Here is a 22,908-nt window from a genome sequence, read left to right as displayed (position 1 = left end):
CCGTACTTACGGGCACCAGCACAAAATGCTGTACATTGAATTTCTCTTAGGAAATGTCACAACGACCTCATGAAGCTCAAGTTCAAGGCAATTGTCAGAAGGCTCAGTGGGGTAGAAGCCATTAAAAATAAGGCTCCTAATCCTTTACCTTGATCTTAATATATCCAGACTTGGACTACGAGCTGCACTGGTGCTGTGGAAGTGGGGCAGTACCCTTCTTGCATCTTTTATTTTCACCCCTTGTCCCTTATTCCTCCTCAGAGCACGTCACACATTCCACAGTCAACATGTGCTGCTTCGTGGCACGAACTCTAACCTTTAATTTATTTCTCTAGCCTGCACGTAGGCAGAGCTCTTCAGCAAAGGGAATGCAAGGATTTCTTAAGCCCAGCTTTCCCTCTGCTCTGCTAAAAGCCAGTCCCTGTCATACCAGACCCACACACCAGCGTTTCTCCTGGTTTGGAGAATAATGGATACAGCCACCACACTTGGCAAGCTAAACCACTACTTGGTTTGGAACCAAGCTATATTTGGGTGACGTTTTTAAATTCTTCTCGATTTTGGAAGAGACTTAGAGGGTTGGAAGTTTTTCCTTAAGCCCTGAGTGAGGAATAACACTAGCACAGTAATTAGGTCTCAGTTTTCCACTGGAGTAGGATGGTTATAAATTTCCTAGCAAAGTTGTTGTTTAAGTGAATAAATCTAGTGTGCATGGAGAAGCTGACAGATATTTCTCATTACACAGGTCTGTCAGTAGTTTACCAATTCAGAACCATTTCCTTCCAACTCTCCTTTATGATCTCAGATTTGGAGAGCTCCTGTCAAAACACAGCTCCACCGACACACTTTGTCCAGATTTACAGCATTGGCTGTGCTGAAATCCTCTGTCCAAACACTCCCTGGGCAGTGAGCGCATTTCCATCCCCACCCACTCCTGCCTCCACCTCCTGAGCCATCCTAGAGCTCAGTGGTTTCATCTGAGTCCCTATTTGCACCATGCAATTTATTCCAGGGCTGAAGGGCTTGCACACAGAAAGGCAGGTGTGTCCATTTGGCAGGATTCAAGGGTTGATGTGGCTGGAAGCTAGAATGGCATTTCCCAAAAGAGCGAGACCTAGAGCTTGCAGTCCTGGCACTGGGGCTCTCGCACGCTGCCCTGTAGCTGTTCATACTTTTCAGCAGGGCCTGTTAAGACAGAACAAGGGCTGATGATAAACTAAAAGAGGGAAGATTCAGGCTGGACATGAGGAAGAAATTGTTGTCCCTGAGGGTGGTGGGAGCCTGGCCCAGGTTGGCCAGAGAGGTGGTGGATGAACCATCCCTGGAGACATCCCAGGCCAGGCTGGACGGGGCTCTGAGCAACCTGAGCTGGTGAAGATGTCCCTGCTCATGGCAGGGGGGGCACTGGGGGAGCTGGGAAGGTCCATGCCAACCCAAACTATTCTGTGATCCTATCACACTTCGCAGAGGCACTGGATTTTAATCCCTGCTTCACGAGAAGTTGTTCTCCTGAATCCAGCCTTCAGAAAGTCTCAGCAGTCAAGGACGTTGTTGCTTCCATCCTACGGTGGAATGCGTATTTCTCCCTGCACAAGCTATGGCAGCTGAAATCCCTCTGCAGACCAGCACGGAGGCTGATACCCAGCGCAGCTGGCCCTGCAGTATCACATCTCACCTCTCAGAGCTCATTTTCAATCTCGTTATTCTGGGGCTGGTACACTGCCAGCTCATCTCCGATGGTTCAGCAGCGGGAGCTCCCCTGGGGTGCACTTTGTTTTCCGACGTCTCTCTGCAGCCTCGCACAACACAAAGCTCTGTCACGAAGCCTGCGCAGAGAGCAGGATTTCTCTGCCTACCAGACGCAAACTAGTGGCATGCGTGTCTGGGTCAGAACGTCTATGCCAGCGCTGATCTGCTTGGCCTTGTAAGCATCTCTGGTCCGTCTGACAGTCCTGTATCTTGGCACACTGAACAAATCAGAAAATTGCTTTCCTAGAGAGGAAAAATCCTTTGCAGAAACACAAGCTTCTGTTTCACTCTCCCTGTGTTGAACAGTAAGTAAATATGCAGCAGGTCAAATAAGCTGGGGCTGTTTTTAAATGAGTTTTGCCTCTCCTTTCTAACCCCTACACATGGCTCTTCCCGTTAGTGGTATCTGTTCTTGCAGCCCCTAATAATCGCAGTGAAATGTCTGAGAAATATTGTGCATCTGTTACCTGTTCTTCCTGCCACACTCTCTGCTCACATCCTCTGCAGAAACAGGCAGATGTGCCATGTTGCATGTGTCAAGCACCAAGTAGAAATGGTTTGGGATTCAGGTACCTCAAAAAGGAAAGGTGGCAGAGTTTAGGGGAGTCAAGTCTGGAAGCACACTGCATCCCCTTAAAACAGTTCACAGGATAGAATGGTTCATAAAATGCGTACACAGAGAATATTGCTGGAAGTTGGAAAGTACAAATTCCCAATCTTCCAAAAAGAAAGGAAAAAAAAATCACAAGAAATTGAATATACTTTGTTTTCTTGACTCGCTAGAAGCTTATGGAAGATTCTGTAAATCACATGTGCTCTTTTCTTGAAATGAAGTAGAAAGACCTACTTACCATGAGTATCTAGGATGTGAAAGGCCTGAGAATGCTAAATTAATGGGCTGGTTACATGTCTTAGTAGCGGAGTATACTTGGGCTTCATCACATAGAGTACAAATATAAAATATGCAATGTAGAATTTAAAAGGACATCTCTTTAAGATGACAGGATCCCTCAGATCCTCCACTGTGTTTTAGGTCTTGACTGCTCATGGTGTGGTGCACCTCTGTGTTGGTTTGATAAGAGATGGATTTAAATATCAAACCTGGGACTAGACACAAAGTTTCCTAGATTTCCAAGAGCTGAAAAACTTGACCTGGATTTTCTGAAGAGCACCTCAGATGGGCTCTTAGTCTGAAAAATCAAGATAAGAGAGACCAAAAGAATGACCAGCAGGCTAAGGCTCGTAATTACAACCTTGTAATTGTTTGTATCCATTGCCTTAGGCAAGATACTTCAGCACTTCGCAGAGTCTGAGAGTTAAAGAGGAGGAAGGAGCAATGAGCAGCAGTACGGAGGCTTTTTGATGTGCACTGTAACTTGCCATTTCATGTGGATAAAATAGTTACCAAGCACTGATGGATTGGTTGAGCTTAAAGTACTACAGAAATCTCAATATCCACTCAATCCCCTGCAGACCTTTGTCTTCCTGATCCATATCCTTAAGCAAGAGTAGAATTTCTTCTGTGGTTGCTATTTTCATCCTGCTATATATTAAACATTAAAAGCATGCCAACTGAACGGGGGCAAAAAAACCCCAAACAAACAAAGAACCAACCAAAAGCACACTATCAGCATTGCTAGGCCTAGCCAAATTGCTGAAGACCTTCCAGAAGTAGCAAAAACTAAATCTATGCTTCAAAACAAGAATACAATTGTTTGCTTAACCAGTTATTGAACCGGTCTCTTTAAACTCATTACTTAGACTGTTCCTCCTGATGCGGACAGCACCATAAATGGTAACAGGCATCCCGAAACTCGCTCCTCCCAGCCCAGCCCTTAGGAAGGGCTGACGTTGCACCCGTTTTCCTCCTCTCTCCCTTTCTGCTTCCTCGAGCTCCAGCTCTAGTACGACTGAGCAGCACATCAGCCTCAGCGTGCACATTTATTCCCTTTGTAGCCAACGACATTTGTTGCATAATTTATGCCTTAAACATCTTTAAAAGCAGGCACGTAGTGATGAGAAGTCTAGCTTCACTTTGTTGTATTTTGTAACGTTTTTAGCGGAACAAGATATTAAGAGGCATGCAAATAATTTTGACAAGCTTTCTTGTACCGCGGTTACTGCTCACAAAAGGGGGTGGAGGGATTGCACTGTCAGATTTAGATATTCCTGAGAACACATTTGTCCCCTGACCAGTGACACCACCAGCCCCGGGATTTACGTTAGCGGTGCTGAAAGCCTCTGGGCTCAGCTCTGCTGGTGATTCAGCAGAGACTATAGAAGTTTCAAATACCCCAGAGATTCTGAATACAAATCCCTTTAAGCATCTCAATACTTGACTCACTGTTTCCATAGACAGCACTAAAGTGTCTGAAATATACAGAACAGCCTTACAGCTGTAGAGAAATGTAAACTCTACTGAAAACTTACTCACCCATTTTTCCATGGTGGGAATATACTTTTAAATGCATTTGTTCTGAACTTGGCAAGTCTCCTTCTCTCTCCAAAATCGGTTTGTGTTGAGATCACTGTGAACAGGATTAATGTGGTCATTTGAAAAACTGGCAAAAAAGAAAATCCTGCAGCTCGAAGACAGTCAGGTTTGCAGATGGAAATGCGGACAGCCTCAGCTACGTGGTCACTGGTTATAGACACACACACCGTATCCCACAGCATCTCCTGGACAAGCTGCAGCTCATGGATGTTATATCTGTGATCGATGAAGAAGCGGCTGGAGGGCCAGGCCCAAAGAGTTGTGGTGAACGGAGCCAAGTCCAGTTAGCATCCGGTCACAAGTGGTGTCCCCAGGGATCAGTATTGGGGCCAGTTCTGTTTAATCTCTTTATCAATGATCTGGATGAGGGGATTGAGTGCACCCTCAGTAAGTTTGCAGATGACACCAAGTTGGGTGGGAGTGTTGATCTGCTGGAGGGTGGGAAGGCCATAGAGAGGGGTGTGGACTGGCTAGATCGTTGGGTCAACTCTATGAGGCTTAACAAGTCCAAGTGCCGGGTCCTTCACTTGGGTCACAACAACCCCATGAACGCTGCAGGGAAGAGCGGCTGGAAAGTGCCTGGTGGAAAAGGACCTGGGGGTGTTGGTGACAGCAGCTGAACATGAGCCAGTGTGTGCCTGGGTGGCCAAAAAGGCCACCAGCATCCTGGCTTGTACGAGACTGGGGTGGCCAGCAGGACTAGAGAAGTGCTTGTGCCACTGTACTTAGCACTGGTGAGGCCTCCCCTTGAATACTGTGTTCAGCTTGGTGCCCCTCATCTTAAGAAGGACATTGAGGTGCTGGAGAGAGCACAGAGGAGCTGACAAAGCTGGTGAAGGGCTGGAGCACAAGTCAGATGAGGAGCAGTTGAGGGAGCTGGGGCTGTTCAGCCTGGAGAACAGGAGCTGAGGGGAGACCTTATCGCTGTCTACAACTACCTGAAAGGGGATTGTAGTATGGAGGGTGTTGGTCTCTTCTCCCAAGTAGCAAGTGATAGGACCAGAGGAAATGGCCTCAAGTTGTGCCAGGGAAGGTTTAGATTGGATATTGGGAAAAAATTCTTCACGGAAAGGGTTGTCAGGTGTTGGAACAGACTGCACAGGGCAGTGGTGGAGTCACCATCCCTGGAGGGGTTTAAAAGGCATTTAGATGAGGTTCTTAGGGACATGGTTTAGTGCTAGAGTTGGGTTAGGTTATGGTTGGACTTGATGATCTTGAGGGTCTCTTCCAGCTGAAATGATTCTACGATTCTGTTGGCCTTTTGGAGAGCACTAAACTCATTGACACGGTGACAACTTTTTAACAAAACCCTCAGGTGAACATACCGTTCAGATAAGTATCCAACTGTTCCTACAGAACATTAATCACAAGATACTGATTTGTAGAGCAGGGACCTTGGAGATCATTCTTGGAATGTGCAAACCATCTCAGAAATTTCTGAATCACTAAAAGATTTGGACTTATATTTTCAGTTTCCTTCATCACTTCCACTTATACCTTAAGCATGAGCTCATCCTCCAGTAATGAGACTCAGATGTGATGAATTATTATCACAAATGTGCACCAGCCCCTGGAGCAGAAGTCAGCTAGTTCTGTAGTCCTGGCATTTAAGTCACAGGATAATATTATTCTGGATTGGTTTTGTGAAATACAGTTTTGAACCCTGTCTGAATATGAAATAATTAGATGTTTAATATTCTGACATATCTGTGGCCACCTATGACTAGTCTGTCCGCAGTGACTGGAGAGATGTGAATCTGCCTGCTGCCAAAAATTCCACTTATTGCTGCTCGTCTTTGCGTGGAATCTCTCCAGCACCTTGCTGTTCCCATTTAAGACACCTTAAACAACATGTCAATCACACTGAGACATGCTGCAAACATGGCTCTTCACCAGTTCTGTACCAGTTGGCCACTTTAGAAAATTCAGTTTCAAGAGAGAAGAGTGCTTATTTGACAGTCACACAGACAGGTGACATGCGGCCGCTGATTTTAGCCCATAAAAATCATTCTCTCCTGGAAAGTCTGCAGCAGCAGCCTCCAGCAGCCAGTTAACCTTACCTGGGCTTCGGGATATTCTTGAGGCTTGTTTTGAATGCTCACTGATAACAATAGTGGTATGAACAATGCACACACACTTGCTTTCCTTCTCTGTGTTGTTTTCTAAACACTTATTTCTCCAAAGCAGAGGGGTGGCAGCCAGGCAGAGTTCAACAACCATGTAAGTCGTGCCCTGAAACACAAGTCTGAGAGGAAAGGGAAACAAACGCTCTGCATTTTCTGTCCTTCTTCAAGCCTTGCCATGAGTCTCAGCAAGTGAACAGGAAAGGATTCTTATTTCATTCAGTATGCCGCTGTGTTATCACGAGATATTCTCTACCCTTGTAATGTCAAGCGCACCAGCCACTGCATCAGCGCCTTGTCAGGGAGATGATCCCCAGCTCGCGGATCTCCTGAGCCTGCATTTCCACCTTGTATTTAACTTTCAGTCTCTAATTGACCTGCTACTCCATGCTATAACCCCTACCTATGTAATTGCAACAAAAGCTTTGTCTTTAGCAGCAGTATATCTAGACACACACTTTACAACAATACCTTGTGTTTCCTGCGTACGACACAATTTCAGACCATAATTTTACACATTCCAGTAATTTTAAAACAAGATGCTAGCGTATATAAATGCTTTTTCATCCTCAGAACTCAAAGCATCTTGTAATATTTAATATTTAATGTAGAGAGAAAAGACTCAATTAAATTCTTATACTAGAACTAAAGGAGATGCCATGGCAGCAACCATCCAACGTGGCTTCACAACTCCACCTAAAATTTTTCCAGCAGCAACAAGAAATCAAGTTTCCAGCACTGTACAAGACAAGTGACAGCCAAATAAATTCAGTAACTTGTTCAAGATCATCCCAGAAATCAGTTTCAGTGCTGGGAACAGAATCTACTTTATCTGCTTTCCTGCTGTTTATTCACTGACCGCAGTGTCTCCTCTATGAACAGCCTGTTTCTCCTTTGTCTTCATGTCCTCCCAGCTCCTGACTTCCCTGCCGTACCCTCCCCGCTTGCCCGCAAGGCAAATGATGCAGGTTGAGCAATTTGAACCACCTCTCCAAGTCAGCCCTTCCAATTCCTTAACCATTATTTCCCCAGCCACATGCTCCCTCTGTCCTACCCTGCCTGACGCAGCTCCCGTAGTGACATTTCCCATCACTAGTTTCTCCTCCTCTTCACTGAGGCCTCTGTTGCAGTAACAAGTCACCCTGAACCAAAAATCTGCCACATGAAGTATGAGACAGTTGTGGAGATTAGCATTGTATCCTGCAGCTCTGTTGATGGTATTAAAAATTAATTCATCTCAATATCTCAGCAAAGCTTGCCACTGGAACTGAGGAATGCGTTCTGTTCCATACAAGCTTTATTTTAGATTTACACTTGAGAACAGAGCTGACACGCAGCAGAAAATTCAAATTCCCTTTCTCCATGGACAGCCTCTTTTTGGCTGTCATCTACAAGCCAGTCCAGCTCTAGATCCCAGAAATTATCTGTTCACAGATGCTTCATTATAACAGCTGGGAAGAAATCAGCCAGAAGGTTACAAAATATCTCAGCTAGAGCTGCCCTTGCCTGTCAATCTCATAGCAAAAGAAGACCTTGGATGTTCAAATGGAAAAAAACTGGTTTCAGAGACTCACCAGCTTGCTGGGCCCTGCAATATATCCAGAGGCAACAAACCATGTCAGGCACGCAAGAAGTGTGCAAGGGCTGAAGTGATCTGCAGGAGAAAATCAATACAGACAGACCTGTGTTAAGTAGCCACATGAGAGATTAGCACAGATTAGTATCTTAATGAAGAGAATCTTTTGAGAAACAGGGGAATAAATCATATTTATTATGCTTCATACTGTCTTCTGAGGCAGAGCTCACCTAGCAGAGGTGACGTATTTCCTTAGATTTCCCCATAACATCCATGATCTGTGAAACACGAAGCGGCTGCACTGATAAATTCTTCAACAGAGCTAAATTGGAAAGTTAGCTTTGCAAAAGTAAATGCATGTAACTTGCATAAAGCAGAAGAAAAAATGTGACAGGCCACAATGAGGCTAGAAAACCAGCTTGGATTGAGATGCAAAACCTATAAAAGCAGGTTGCGGTAACAACAACCAAACTGAAGAGATTATGAGAACATCTGCAAGGAATCGTTGCTGCCTGGGCAACCCCCATGCTCATGGTATGTTTGTGCAGGGCAGCAAGAGGGTGACTTTGGGGGTGTTTGTGTGTTCATGGCAAAACAAAAGGGGAGGAGAAGAAGGAAACATTTTCCAGCTTCAGAAAGTTACACTGGAAAGGGACCAGTGTTAATAAAACCAGCACCACCAAAACCTGGGTTTACTCAGCTGCTGAAATCCTGTCTTAAATTTCAAAATCAAGACATGATGGTATTTGTGGAGACAGAATCCCATTATCCTGCGTGTCCAGTTGCCAGTGTGCCAGCTGCTTCACAGGTGAATGGCAATTGCCACTGATGAGATTTAGACAGCACAACATATATTAATATCAGAGCCCGACCTGCTGCCTCCTACAAGTCCCCTGCTTTGGGACATTATTTATTTCTTTCTTTCTTTCTCCCTGATGCAAACCACCTTTCTATTAGACTCGGGAGACCAACTGTGATCTAAAACATACTAAGAGTGGTAAAGCTTCCCCTCAACACACATACACATAGTGGGTTTTCATTGGTTTCCAACCAGCAGACATTTGCCTCATTTTATTCAGTCAAATCAGAGTGCATCGATGGACTCTTTCTGCATAAAAAATAACCTAGATTGAAGCTAGCAGTGCAAGATTACTGGAAGCCTCATCCAAGCCTTCTTCTCTTTTACCATCAGCACAGACACTTTCTTTATAAAAGTGCTTGGATTTCCAGCTCTGTGGCATCCAGTAGGTATCCAACACCCCTGTGTTCGAATTCAAAACAAAACACAACAAAACTATTGTACCCTTTGCTTAAATTTTCATTCCCTTCCACTCTGTAAGAAGGCTAGGGTGTGCCACTCTCCTTTTGGTAGATGGATGGGGCAGTCGTGCTTTTTTATTTACTTTATTTAGTGTTGTTCTATTTATTTTGTTCAGTGAAGTGCAAGACAGGGTGTTAAAAAGCCCCATTTCCCTTCTTTCACCTGGGCACCTCACAGAAGCTGTTTGCAGCGAACCAAACCCACAGAGAATTATTACATGGCCATATCCTCCTTTATTTTACAGCAAAGACTATGGTAGTCGATATTCCCAATGTAGAAAACAGAAGAAATTCTGCATCGTCTTGTTTTGCACTGGACAGAAAGATGAGGGATGCTTTCCCTTCCTCAGCTCTTTGTAAGATGAAATACTGACACCTTCCCATAGGATATAATCCCTCCTGAGAACCTGCTAAAGGATTCTGGACTGGCAGACATTAAGCCTCGGAGGAATTTCTGCAGAACCACATCCAAATGTTACAACACTAAAACTTAAAGCCTGTTAATCCAATAATAACGTGACATACGGGTACCAGGGCAATTGCACACAAGAGCCCTGTGTGGTGGTAGGTCCTGCGCATGCGATTGAAGAAGAGTGAAGAAGGACAAATATCTACACCACTTTTTGACCATGAAGACCAAAAATACAACCAAACTCCTGAGAGACGGGTGTTCAAAGGAGACCCGTTTCAATGACCAGCTGGCACTGAAGGATTTTCCAGCAGCAGCTTTCTCCTGCTCTACCCACCTCCCTTCTTTAGTGAGCTGTGCAACGTGCCCCACCATCAGCACCCGCTGGTGACTTCAAAGCACATTCAGCTACATCTTTGTCTTCCCTGTAGATCCGCCTTGTTGCTCAAGGCAAAAACACCTCAGCCCACATCTCTGCCACCACTGTGCAGCAACAGCCCAAGATGAATGATCACCTCTGGGCTGGCGTCCTTTGTCACCCTGATGTGAGCCACCCTGGGCACACAGGGGCTGTTTGGCAGCGCAGCCTCAATGCAGCAGCTCACACTGAGCTGGAATGAGCCATCATTTACCCAGCCCTCTCATACTTTTCTTCTCCTACCAGGATTAAAAGTGTCAGATTGGCATTTTCTGCATGAGTCTGCCAAGCTGAACTTGAACTACACACGCATCTGTCTTCCTCGCATCAGTGTGAATCTTCTTTCATTGCTTCCAGGGTTGTTAATCCTCCTCCGGGGCTGCGCCAGCATGGTTCTTTCTTCTTGAGGATAATCAGACTGTCAAACGGGATTCTAGAAAGGACCAAAAGGTTTCTTTAATTTTCCTTCTTTAAAATTAGGTATTCAGTCCCATCGGAGCAGGAAAAGTTCAAGGATGATTCTGGCATTTTTTTATGGCATTCATAAGTGATGGTCAATCAGAAGTGTATTTCAAAACTTACAATTAGAAGGAATCTCAATGATAAAACTAGAAATTACTACAAGAAGGAAGCAGAGTGGGTAGGAGAGAGAAAGAAGTATTCACCAGCAGTAAACCGCTAACACGGACCTGTTCAGACAACTGAAAATGAGGGACCCCTAAGGTATAAGGCAGCACCACAGGACAAACTTCAGAGGGCCAAAGGCTTATGGAAGGAATGGTTCCCTTCATTGTCCCTTCAGCCATAAGACTTGTACCCCACTAGCAACACAAAGCACAGAAGAACTAGACCGGAGCACACAAAACCAGGCACGTACAGAAATCATTGCCATGGCTCACAGTGGTGTCACCAGTGGTGTCCCCAGGGCTCAGTACTGGGGCCAGTTCTGTTTAATCTCTTTATCAATGATCTGCACAAGGGGATCAAGTGCACCCTCAGTCATTTTACAGATGACACCAGGTTAGGTGGGAGTGTTGATCTGCTGGAGGGTGGGAAGGCCATACAGAGGGATCTGGACCAGCTGGATTGTTGGGCTGAGGCCAACTGTCTGAAGTTTAACAAGGCCCAGTGCTGGGTCCTGCACTTGGGTCACAAAAACCCCATGAATGCTGCAAGCCCAGGGAAGAGCGGCTGGAAAGTGCCTGGTGGAAAAGGACCTGGGGGTGTTGGTGACAGCGGCTGAACATGAGTCACTGTGTGCCCAGGTGGACAAAATGACAAGAGCATCTTGGCACTGGTGTGGCCAGAAGGCCCAGGGCAGTGACCATCCCCTGTGGGCACTGGTGAGGCCAAAACTCAAATCCTGGGGTCAGTTTTGGGCCCCTCACACCAAGAAAGCCCTTGAGGTGCTGGAGCGAGTTGAGAGAAGGGAACGGAGCTGGTGAGGGGCTGGAGCAGAAGTGTGATGGGAGCGGCTGAGGGACCTGGGGGTTCAGCTGGAGAACAGGAGCTGAGGGGAGACCTTCTGATCTCTGAACTGCCTGAAAGGAGCTTGGAGACAGGGGGGTCGGGCTCTGCTCCCCAGGAACAAGCGCCAGGAGCAGAGGAAACGGCCTCAAGTTGCGCCAGGGGAGGCTGAGCCCTGGAGGGTTGGACAGATGGAGATGAGGTTCTTAGGGACACAGTTTAGTGGTGGACTTGGGAATGCTGGGTTAATGGTTGGACTTGATGATCTTAAAGGTCTTTACCAACCTAAACAATTCCATGATTCTGATGTCTAGACACGAGTGTAGCACAATACCCAGCACACGGTGGCACACGAGTTCTGGCTGCCTTTGGAACAAGAAGAGAAGAAAGAGGGTTTTCCTGCTATGCTAATATTTTTTCCCCATCTACACTGCATATACAAATTCTAATGAAATGCAGCCTCTTCTGCGAAACACAGAACACAAAAGAACTGGTTTTTTTAACATCAGGGAGAGAAAGCACAAGGGACTTTCAGTTTGACTCTATAAGATACCAAAACTAGAGCTATCAAACAGCTATGTCTACAGAAAGCGAAAAACCATAATTTACCATCTCACCCGAAAAACAATTTTCAGCACTATAATGCTGCTAGCAGTAAAGTATCTTGCTGGTTTATTGGTAAATCACAAGAGAGAGCATCTTCAGCTGAAGTGTCAATGCCGGGCAATGATTTCTGCACAATCCTGTGCTCACAGCCTTGGAAAATTGCCTGGGTGTCCCAGCAGAACCAAACACGACAAAGAGAGAGTGATTCAAGTAATGAGTAATAACAAAGCCCAGAAAAGCCTGCCTGCTTACAGACAAATGTGGTATTTGAGGTAATTAATAAATGTGACTAGGCTGAAAGGACCTGATAGTAAAGTAAAACATGAACACATTACAGTTCAGATCTGATGCAGTTTAAAATTTCCTCTCTCAATTTCTAAGTTCTGAATTTCATGGTTTAGTTCATTTTAAAGCCAAACCACGTCAGCACTCAGATCTGGGTTCAGTTTTTAGTTCCACCAGAAGCAAGAAGGATCTGGGGTTAGAATTTTTGGACTGAACCGACCACAACTTTAAAGAACACCATTCAGTCTGACAAAATTCACCTACTCCACCACATGAGAAAATATTCATTGCAGGGTGAAGTTAGATTGATAAGAAAAGTCATGTATTTTGAGAACAAGTTCCCTCTCAGCAGCAAATTGGAGTTGTGTGAGACTAGATTTCTATTTTCATTGCCAGGGCAGTTTCACAAGACCCATGTTCATTAGCAGCCCCTACTAATCCCTGCAGGACCTGTAACTAGACGTATGTGCGAGAATGAAACATAGTACTGGCCCTGAGGAGCATTCCTGAACTTCATTTTTTATTATTACAATTCACCTAGAAGCTTTTAACCATGACAAAGTCATCCCTGGGACAGACAGCATATAAACTATCCTCAGAAAGGAATTCCCTGTTCCAAAGGTGTTATAACCTCACCAGTAAAATGGGAGGAATGAGAAATGATCCTTCAAGGCCACAAAGCAACTCAGCAACATGTCTGGGATACAAACCTGAGTTTGTCCAGCTCTCAGGCCACAGTTCCATCAGCGAAATCAAAGGAAAGCAGCACAGGTATTTTCACTTGCATAACCTAAATGTGCATTGCCAGCTGATAGTCTTCAACATTGGTCAGTGAAAGTAAGCACACCCTGAAATAAATACTGTTGGGTGCTGAAGATCACAGAATCCCAGAATGTCAGGGGTTGAAGGGCCCTGGAAAGCTCATCCAGTGCAATCCCCCCATGGAGCAGGAACACCCAGATGAGGTTACACAGGAAGGTGTCCAGGCGGGTTGGAATGTCTGCACAGAAGGAGACTCCACAACCTCCCTGGGCAGCCTGGGCCAGGCTCTGCCACCCTCACCCCGAAAAAGTTTCTTGTCAGATTTAAGTGGAACCTCCTGTGTTCCAGTTTGCACCCATTGCCCCTTGTCCTGTCACTGGTTGTCACCCAGAAGAGCCTGGCTCCATCCTCCTGACACTCCCCCTTTCCATATTGATCCCTATGAATGAGTCCCCCCTCAGTGTCCTCTTGTCCAGCTCCAGAGCCCCAGCTCCCTCAGCCTTTCCTCACACGGGAGATGCTCCACTCCCTTCAGCATCTTGGTGGCTGCGCTGGACTCTCTCCAGCAGTTCCCTGTCCTGCTGGAACTGAGGGACCCAAGATGCTGGTTTCTCGATAGGCAGCTGTGGTGAAGAACAACGCTCTGGCTGGGGCTTGCTCATCCCTGCACCCGGCGATGCTGAGGCCGCACAAAGGCAGTGCTGCCACGTGGCCGTGGCTCTGGGGGACACGGAGGAGAGGGAACCGGGGGCTCTTGTGTCCCCTTTGTGTAACTACACAATGAGGCCATGATTCTCCCTCTGTTTTTATCCTGGTTAGAGAAGGTGAAAGCTTGCTATTCCCAGCCACATTTATTTATCACTTTACTCTGGTCTCCATGGAAACAAGTCATGATCTTACCGGCTGCACCGGGGAGGTCGGGAGGTCTCAGAAGCTGCTGGGAGCCGGTGGCACAGAGCAGAACAAATGCTGAAACTAGAAAAGTGTAATTTCTCTGCAAAGAGCAGTGAAATAAGTGGCAGGAGAGTTGAAAAGCACTAAATGTGAGAGGCCTGAACTTAATACCACTTCAATTATTTAACAAGATTGTCTCGTCTATGTATTCGGATGAGTATGATCAAACCTATGGGCTGCTGAGGTCGTCTCATCACCGCTTACAGACAGCGCTGGCATATTGTACCTCTGCACCCACTGGGCACTTCTGAATTGCTTTTTATCAGCCTTCCCTAGAAAAGATTAACAAAATAAACCCAAAAAACCAAAGCCAGATGCTCAGAACTGAGCTTGATCCTACAGAAACGAAGGACATCAGGTGAGTCCAGACTTGGCTCTAAACAAATAAACACAGATGACAGTAATAACACAGAAATACAGGTAGTAAATGCATGCCATGCACACCTGCATGTGGAGTAGGGGACAGTTTTGCTAGGAACCAGAGCCAGATCGTATCATCAGCTCAGTACCATCAAACTCTTCTGAGCTATTTAAATGTCTAAAATGGGACGAATGTGAAATGTCTTCCCTTAGCCATTTTGTAAGCTAGACAAATATTAAGTTAGAAAACATCTTTCAGACAAGGACCATAGGAGTCGGTAGGAGACACTGATCTGTCCCACTTCCAGTATTTTCTGTTTCACTTACAGAAGGTCCACCAGCCACTCCCCAGGATAAATGCACACACACCATCAACCTCTTCTGCAGAAGGAGCTGAAAGGAACGTCCCAATAGATCTTCTGTCTTTATACCGCATGATTTGCCTCACTTGTACCACAGGGTAACCACAAACGCAGCAATCTCAAAACTAAATATCATGAAGCAGCTCGTGTAAGTCGCAGACCATAACCCAACGTCCTAAGCGAGCCTGGGAGAACTCTCTAGCAAGGATGGCACACAGCAGCCTTTTTATAAGAATCACAAACTCTGTTTTCATGGCCAGAAAGAATTGTTTGAATAATTTCACCTGATCTATAACAAAAAGCATTGAAAAAGCATGAACTATATCCTTGATACAACCTCTTATCTGAGCTACAGAATAGAGTGTAGAAGGTGAGCCCAACCAAAAACTCTGATTGTAAGAAATGATTGCAATGCCTGGACAGGGTTTCCTGCAGTTCAGCACTGATATAATTAAAAATGAGAACCCCACTCCCAGTGTTGCTCCGACGCAGTTTATGTTACGCCTTTGTCTGCCACGCTGAAGAGCAAAACAAGTTTTGTTCCCTGTGCACAGGCTGCCATGAATTCACACATAACCTCTGCTTGCTAAATTCAGTACGTTCGGTTTCTGGAGTATTTTGGTAGAAGACCAAAAAGCAATTGATGGAAAAATTTGCTGTTGTATTTCATAGGATAAATATATGATAGTGGTGGGTATCTTAAATGTGTATTTGTTCATTTTGCCTTTGCTTCGGATGGGCCATTCCCACTGCACTAAATTGCAAAGATTTTTCCCCAAGTACACAGCAAACATCTGAGTTCTCTGAGACGGAAAATTGTTAGTGATCTCACAACAGACTGAAAAGACTCTGAATCTTTAATAACCAGATCTTTTCAAAAGGACATATTATTTCCTCGTATTGAAGTGCCAAGTCATTCAAAGTTTTCAGCTGCTACAAAGTCAGCATTGGTCCCAAAAGCTCCCAGAAGGTGCCAGAGAGCCTGGCTAGAGGCTGCCTATGAGCCATGAATTCTATTTATGCTTTTATTTAATTTGGAATAACATGTAAGACTTGCAGGATGCATGAGTGCAAAGTGGCTTGTTTATTTGTTTCCTGGCCAAAAAGCAACAGGTGCTATTACTGAGAATGTCCTGAATACAAAGCATTGCAAACGAGGTCTACCTCGTGAAGAGTCCGGGGACAGACTTTCAAAGAGCAGCTCTGATCTATTTGCAGATTTTATGTAGGCATGCTGGTGAGCACCACCAGCACTTCCAACTCATCCACGTGCAAACTGCTCTAACTCTCGACAGAAGGGGTTCTGTAGGTCCAGGTATCTCCCTGCCAGCAGCAGAGCTGTTTAAGCAAAAGTCACACACCTGCTTCTCAAATTTTGGCCCAAAATGTAAATTGAAAAAGTCAATTGCCATCAGCTTATGTTTAAGAATCTAAAATCTAGAATGCTAAAAAAGAGCAGTTGATTTGCTCTTCAGTTTACACAGAAGATGCTGTAGCAAGCATTCATCTGATAGAGTGCAATATATCATGTATATGTGATCAAACGTACACTCAAAGGACATCATCCCTACAGGAATGTCCTGCAGACTTTAGTAAGAAATACAAACCTACCGACCCTTTTAAATTCTGCTCGAGAGTCCTGTGCCAGAAGAGATTTACAGCAGCTCTGTACCTCGGCTGTCTTACACCACACTGTTCGACGCACTCTTGGTGGAGGCAAAGCCATGAGGCTGTAGCATAAACGTGTCCAGAGGCAGCACATCCGTATCCCTACCAACGAGAAAGAACAAAGAAAGAAATTGGAACTAATTAGTACTGTAATGTGTCTGAGGCTGGATTTAGCACCATTCAACAACCACAGGCAGCAGGGGAATGAAGAAAAATGGAGCCAATTTGTGGTCTGGTATTTATTAGCATTTAGATAATACGCCCCATCCATCATATACAAGGCATGTTTCAAAAGCACCAGCGCTCCTGCGTCCTGAGTGCCCACAACCCTTGTAAATCGCCTTCCTCAGATCTTGCCAAGAATAAAACACATTCATCCGCATGCAGCCGCAGGGAGAAGACACTTTTCCACGTGATGGAAATGAAATAAAGACATATGATATGAAGGAGACATAAAAGGCTGTGGATTAAGACAGAGGGAATCCACTCCTTCCCACTGACGTACATCTGTGATTTACAAACTGCCAAGAACAGCCATGAGATTACGGGAATAAGATCCCAGTTGACGTTGATAGAGACAATTTGAAATCTTCAGCCAAGCTGGTTGCTCTACTACCCAGCTGTTATTTAGCGGGGCAGAGGAAGGGAACCCTGAGACTACAGAAGAGGGCCCGTAGAGGTCCCAGAAAGGAAAACATTAAACATGAGAGTAAAAAAGCGTGATTGCTCTCTTTATCCAGAAGATCCGTAACTTTGTACAGCACCAGATTTAGACTGCTCTGAACAACGGATCCATTTCCACACATTGCAGCCACCTATTCCTGCAAGTACTCCAGACAAGCAGGCTGACCCAAGTTTTATGTTATATGTGCCATTTAAAGCACCATTTAATTTCCGCAGGGCCATCACTTTGCAAAGAGTGGATTCTTACCATCACAGACTGCTCGGCATAGAGGAGAGAATGGCAGAGGTTCATGGCTTCACTGCAATCTTGGAAAGCATGTTGGTTTTCTCTGATCTTCAGGCTTATTCCCCAGGCACTCCAAGACCAGACTCCCAGAAATCTCATCAATTTTCAACTCAATAAAACTCTGAGTAAGTGGCTGAAATGAAAGAGAAAATTAAACATATATTTAGGCACTTTGATGAATCAAGGCCTATAAAAATTAAACACTAAACTAATTTTTTCATGCAGATTTCTGTTTTGCTAAAGTTTTAATGAGTTTTGACCTTTCATCCCACTTCAGCATGGAAGACACATTACAAAATCTTACATAATTTCCAGGAAAAATAACTTCTTGCCTGCCTTTATTTAAGAAAATGATTTGTTCTGGGTCCTAAGTAGTTGCCAGCTTGAAAACAGCCAGGCTGTTCGGTATTTGAGCAGCTCATAACTAAAAACAAACAGAAGAAAACAAAGCAACACATTTCATAATGAACATCTATCTGTAATGATTATAAATCATTAACGCTGGTTAATTTACCAACATAACATTGACATCAGACTTGGTATTCCTAGCACGGATACATAATATCTCAAGTTATTTGTTTATTTATTTGCATAATCTTTGAGAGTACAGTCAGGTTAGCTGATCCGTTTCTGAGTAAAATGGCAATTCCTGGGCTGTTACCAGTGGATACAAAGACCCAATAACAGTCTCAGAAGAATTAACTCAAAAAACATATTTGACAAATAGCTGAACTCCAAACTCTCCAGTGGCTTGGGACTATAATGAGAAAAGGGCTTGGTAAACAGGAACATTTTAATTCAGGAACAATGACATGCGATTAATATCAGTGCCATAATGCCACATATCCTGAAAACAATTAGCATATGCTGAACGAGCAGTTCCATTTACTGAGATTTCTGTGCTAGCAAATACTGACGATAAAGCATGCTTAAAATAACAGGAAATTACAATTCCGTATAACTGTTTCCTTAAAGTTCAGTGTCCCCCCTTTTTCTCCCTACCACACACATGCACGCTCATATGAATATAATTTAAAGGCAGTAATAGAGCCGCAATGCATCCTATCTTCATGGGTTTCATTCATTTGCACATCTACCCCATAAAACACCTCATGTTGAGGTTTTAAAAGGGATCTTAAATATCAAAACTGTACCTAAGATACTAGGTGCCAATCTGCTATGTCTTTCCACAGCTTTGGAAGAGGCAGATATTAATCCAGAGACTAATGAGGGGCTCAGCTCACACCTTCTCCCATCCTGTAAAGCTGGGGTTGACACCCCCTGTCCACTCAACACCCTCTCCAACACCCACAGCCACGGGATAGGCCACGGAATAGCAATTTCACCTCCCCTGTCTTGCTGCTGCCCCAGGAATGAAGTTACGAAGGTTTAACAGTGCAAATAATGGCTTGAAAGAGGAAACAAAAGGAAAATCATAGACCCCAAATGAGTCTTGCAATGGTGCAATGTAGTAACTCACAATGGAATACGACCAAGGCCCCAGACTTCAAATACCATCAGAAAATGTGCCACTTCATCTTTTAAAAAGTGCAAGTGACCTCGATTGCCAGGTTATCTGGGCAACACCAGCTCCTCCCAGTGCAGGCAGCTGCTGCATGGAATAAAGCTTCTACCAAGTCAGGCACTAACGCTGCTCCTTGAAGTCCAATGTCTGGCAGGAACCAGTACAACGCAGTCTGTTTTTCTAAACTTGTCATAAATATTGTCCTACCTGTAACAGGGTGGCAGTGATCCTCTTTCTCTGGCCATCATCCTACACAGTTCTGTTCTTGCCTCTTGGATTATCCGAAAAACCCAGGCAAATTTGTGGCTGAACTTTTGTATCTTAGATTTGGCTCCTGGATAAAATGCCGTTTTGCACTTGACAGCCTTGGATCCTGCAGTTTCTAGGGTAAAGTACGTGAGCGAAACAAACTGCTAGAACAAAAACTGAGCCTGACAGTAAAGGGCTTTCTCGGGGGATAAACAACTCTCCAATTCACGTCAGCTGATTGTAACAAAACCACGACAAAGACGGAACAGGGCGAAGGCTGACTGATTTCTTCAGTCCAGTCCCTAAAGAGATACAGATGCACACCAAAAACAGCGGGTATACTCAGAGGAATAGGAGAAACTAAACACACACATATATCCAGTGTTCAGGAACAGCGAGGGGTATGCAGGTAACGATATAGACATACATCAAGCTAACGGATGGCCCACTTCTCCAACCTTAGCCACCCCACATCATGGCGCCCCACAGGATTAAAATAAAACGGGTAGATGGCATTTCACATGCTGCACTGGAACTCCACCTTTTTTTTAAGCCAGAAAGCCTCTCTGAAACCCAAGCAGCAGGCAAACCAGCTGAACCACGCAATGACAAACAGCAATATTGCCAGCAACAGCCGACATGGGAGAGGGCACGTGGGAATGACAGATGAGGGTTCTTTTCCATTCTAAATACCACTGAAAGCTCAACGAATTAGTGAAGTTATCTGTGGCAGCAACAAGGTGTCACCCGTTCACGGTGACAGGTACAGGCGGGTAAAAGTGTCCGGTGGCCGGTGCGACAAAGCATGTGAGGAAGAGAGGTCCCTGTTTCGGCTGATGCTCCGTCTTCTTCCTGCCTTACCCTTTGCTTTTGCTCTTTCTGAATATACTTCTGCATTGCTGGCTGCTTCTGGCTCAGCGTCTGCCTTCTGCTAACGTTTCTACTTGGGCGATTACACAGCCTTCCTGTCTGCACCTGGGGCTTCACAGTCTCTCCACCTGCCCCATGGCAGCCGCCCACGCCGCTCAAAGTGAGAAACGTGTGTCTCGGTGTGCCGAGTCCTACAAGATGGGCAAAGTGCAAGAGGGAGGCAAAACTTTCAGGGGGTCTCCCCCAGGGGAGCCTGATTTCTTCAAGAGAGAACATGAAAAAGAGCATGTAAAAATCGGAAGCGTTTTGCATTTTGTTTGAAAGTGCTAAAACCTGTCATGGCCCCCACACTTGCCTGCCCCCAAGTCCAGCAGACCCGGGCTGCCTGCGCAGTCACAAGCAGGCTGAGCCTAAGACCTCATTTGCTCTTTGCTCCTTCCTGAAAGACCCAAAGCCTCAGGCCCAGCCTGGAATATGTCAAAATGCTTTTAATACGTCAGTCTACAGTGTGCACCCAAAGGCTCTCCCTCCCTACGTCCCGGAGTTCACCAAAAGCTGTGCTTGAGCGTCGCTTCGAGGGCAAATAAGTGGCCTTTGGACTCAAGCACTGATGCAACCTCACACCCAAAATATCATATACATTTACCTGCTGTCTCTGATGTGAGTGCAAGCCTAAATACATTAAAATCTTCCTTTTCCTTCAGGATGAATATGCACAAATTGGCATCTTCCTGTGCAAAGTGTCACATCGTGGACATGTAATAATGAGAAACACCATAAAACTTCACTGTAGGCCTACAAAAATCTTGCATGATGAATCAGTTCTTCTAAAATTTAAGTAGCCTGCATTGAAGAAACGCGACAGGTGTCTCACTTGAGGTACCAGCTGCCACTGTCCTGTGTGCCTGCTGCACCACTGAGGCAACGTCAGGTTCATAATGTGCATCCTACTTCTATTCCTATCCAACAGGAGTTACAGACTATTATTATTTCAAGGACAGTTCATAGTTCTCCCTGAATTATTGTATTTTACCAGCGCATAAGCAAAAATGCACCTCATAGGAATGAGACTGTGAAAAGAGCATGAAAGGCTTCATTAGGGAACGCAGGAGCCATTCAAGGTCTTCTCAAGATTAACAGCATTTTTATGGAGATTTCGTTGCCCGCCCTTCTGCTGATGCTTTCAATAGGAAGCTGCAGTAGCTTAAAATTAAATGGAGCTACTTATATGCATAAAGTTAACCAACCACTTAATAAGTTTCCTAGTCACTCTTTTTCTGTAAAATGAAAGAGGGGGAGGCATTAATGTCCATTTGTCTCACAATTAAAACCTTTTCATAAAAAAAAAAAATGAAGGATTGATACTTTGCTGTCTACTCGCAGGGAAGAGATCTGGTGTCTCTGTATGGAAACGTGCTGTCCCCTAACAGAAATTTAATGTTCATCAAAATCACTCCGTATTTTAAAATGCCTCTCTGAGCAGCTCATTTCTTAGCTACCAGCTGCTTGCACTGTGAGCAGACAGAGCATGTTCTTGCACCTCAGCACGTTCCTCCCAGTGATGAAGTGACACAGTAACAAGAAGAAACACATCAAGGGGAAAACAGAGGAAGACAATCCCTGTGCAGGGTCTTGTTTAAGTGGAAATCATTTGTTTCATATGCTTTGTTAAGAGATGGCATCCTTACCATTTCACATCCCTTCATTCCCGAGTTACCCTGTCCCTTATCAAACACTTCACAGCTAAAACCTGGTTAAACCCTTTGCCAAGAACACCATCCCAAGGCTGCTCACCCAGGGCCTCAATATACACTCACGTTCCTCAGACCTTTCAAATCTCTCAGGCTGGCTTTGCTCCTCACGGTTGTTCCAGGCTGTGTCATCTTGAGAAATAACAATACCTGGGCATGGGTTTGGCTTTTGACAGAGAGGGGCCAAAATCCTGAAAAGCAGGGTTTGCCAAGGAGCCTTCCATGGAGCACTAGAATTGAGCCACCTAACAGATTGGGTTTAGACCTTTCCCAGCTTTGTGTAGTGTTATCCTTTCTGTATATCAAGATACAAGCGTTCTGCTAATCCTGCCACAATCTTCTCTCATGAACTCAAAGGACTTTACTATATCATGTCACCAGACAGTCTTGGCTGGGCAGAGGAGTGAACACCAGCCTTACGACTGTTTGAGGATCAAGTGTCTCGTTGTAAGGACCTGTCCCAATGCTCCATCAGGGTTTGTTGGCTATTGGGAAACAAATATCTCAAGGGGCTGAAAGGCTTCAGTCGTGATCCTTGTCAAGGAGAAGGAGACAAACAGGAGGCATTGAACTGATTTCTCTCCTGAGGTCTCAGCGGTAGCTCATGCAGGATGACAGTGGAAAGACACTTGCAGTGTGTGCAGACATTTCAACAGCTGTGTCTGCTGCTGTACGTCACGATAATGTGTCGAGGTATGGTTATGTGATTTCTGTCCTCAGAGGTAGAAGAATCGGGGTTTTTCAGAACCTCTATGATTGTTCAATGCTTTCATCATGCATCTCAGCGCAGAGCGAAAAAACACTGATTTTCTCTGTTTCCCCCCTCCCACCACAAATATCCATAGTCATAACTGGGAATTGCAAGAAAATCAGTGGTTTTTTTCTGTGGACTACAGTAAGGACAGTATGAACCAGTCTGCTCGCTTCCTGAGAAAGTACAGCAATCATTACGTGCTCATGAAGCTCCAATCTGCATGAATTCTGGTTTTA

General features: G+C 45.0%; 1 long non-coding RNA gene across 1 annotated transcript in view; it reads right to left on the bottom strand.

Annotated features, from left to right (window-relative positions):
* Window positions 1-692: 692 nt before the first annotated feature.
* LOC135580731 (uncharacterized) overlaps window positions 693-22,908 on the bottom strand; it is a 45,200-nt gene continuing 22,984 nt past the window's right edge. The window contains exons 7-12 of the long non-coding RNA XR_010475747.1: window positions 17,485-17,656; window positions 16,501-16,655; window positions 7,941-8,020; window positions 6,304-6,488; window positions 4,184-4,277; window positions 693-2,322 (exon numbers count right to left, since the gene is read on the bottom strand). This is a non-coding gene — a long non-coding RNA (uncharacterized LOC135580731). The remainder of the gene's footprint in view (window positions 2,323-4,183; window positions 4,278-6,303; window positions 6,489-7,940; window positions 8,021-16,500; window positions 16,656-17,484; window positions 17,657-22,908) is intronic.

This window comes from Columba livia, chromosome 12, assembly GCF_036013475.1.
Source record: "Columba livia isolate bColLiv1 breed racing homer chromosome 12, bColLiv1.pat.W.v2, whole genome shotgun sequence".
NCBI lineage: Eukaryota > Metazoa > Chordata > Aves > Columbiformes > Columbidae > Columba > Columba livia.
Note: the sequence above shows the minus strand (reverse complement) of the source record. Positions and strands in the feature narration are given on the sequence as shown.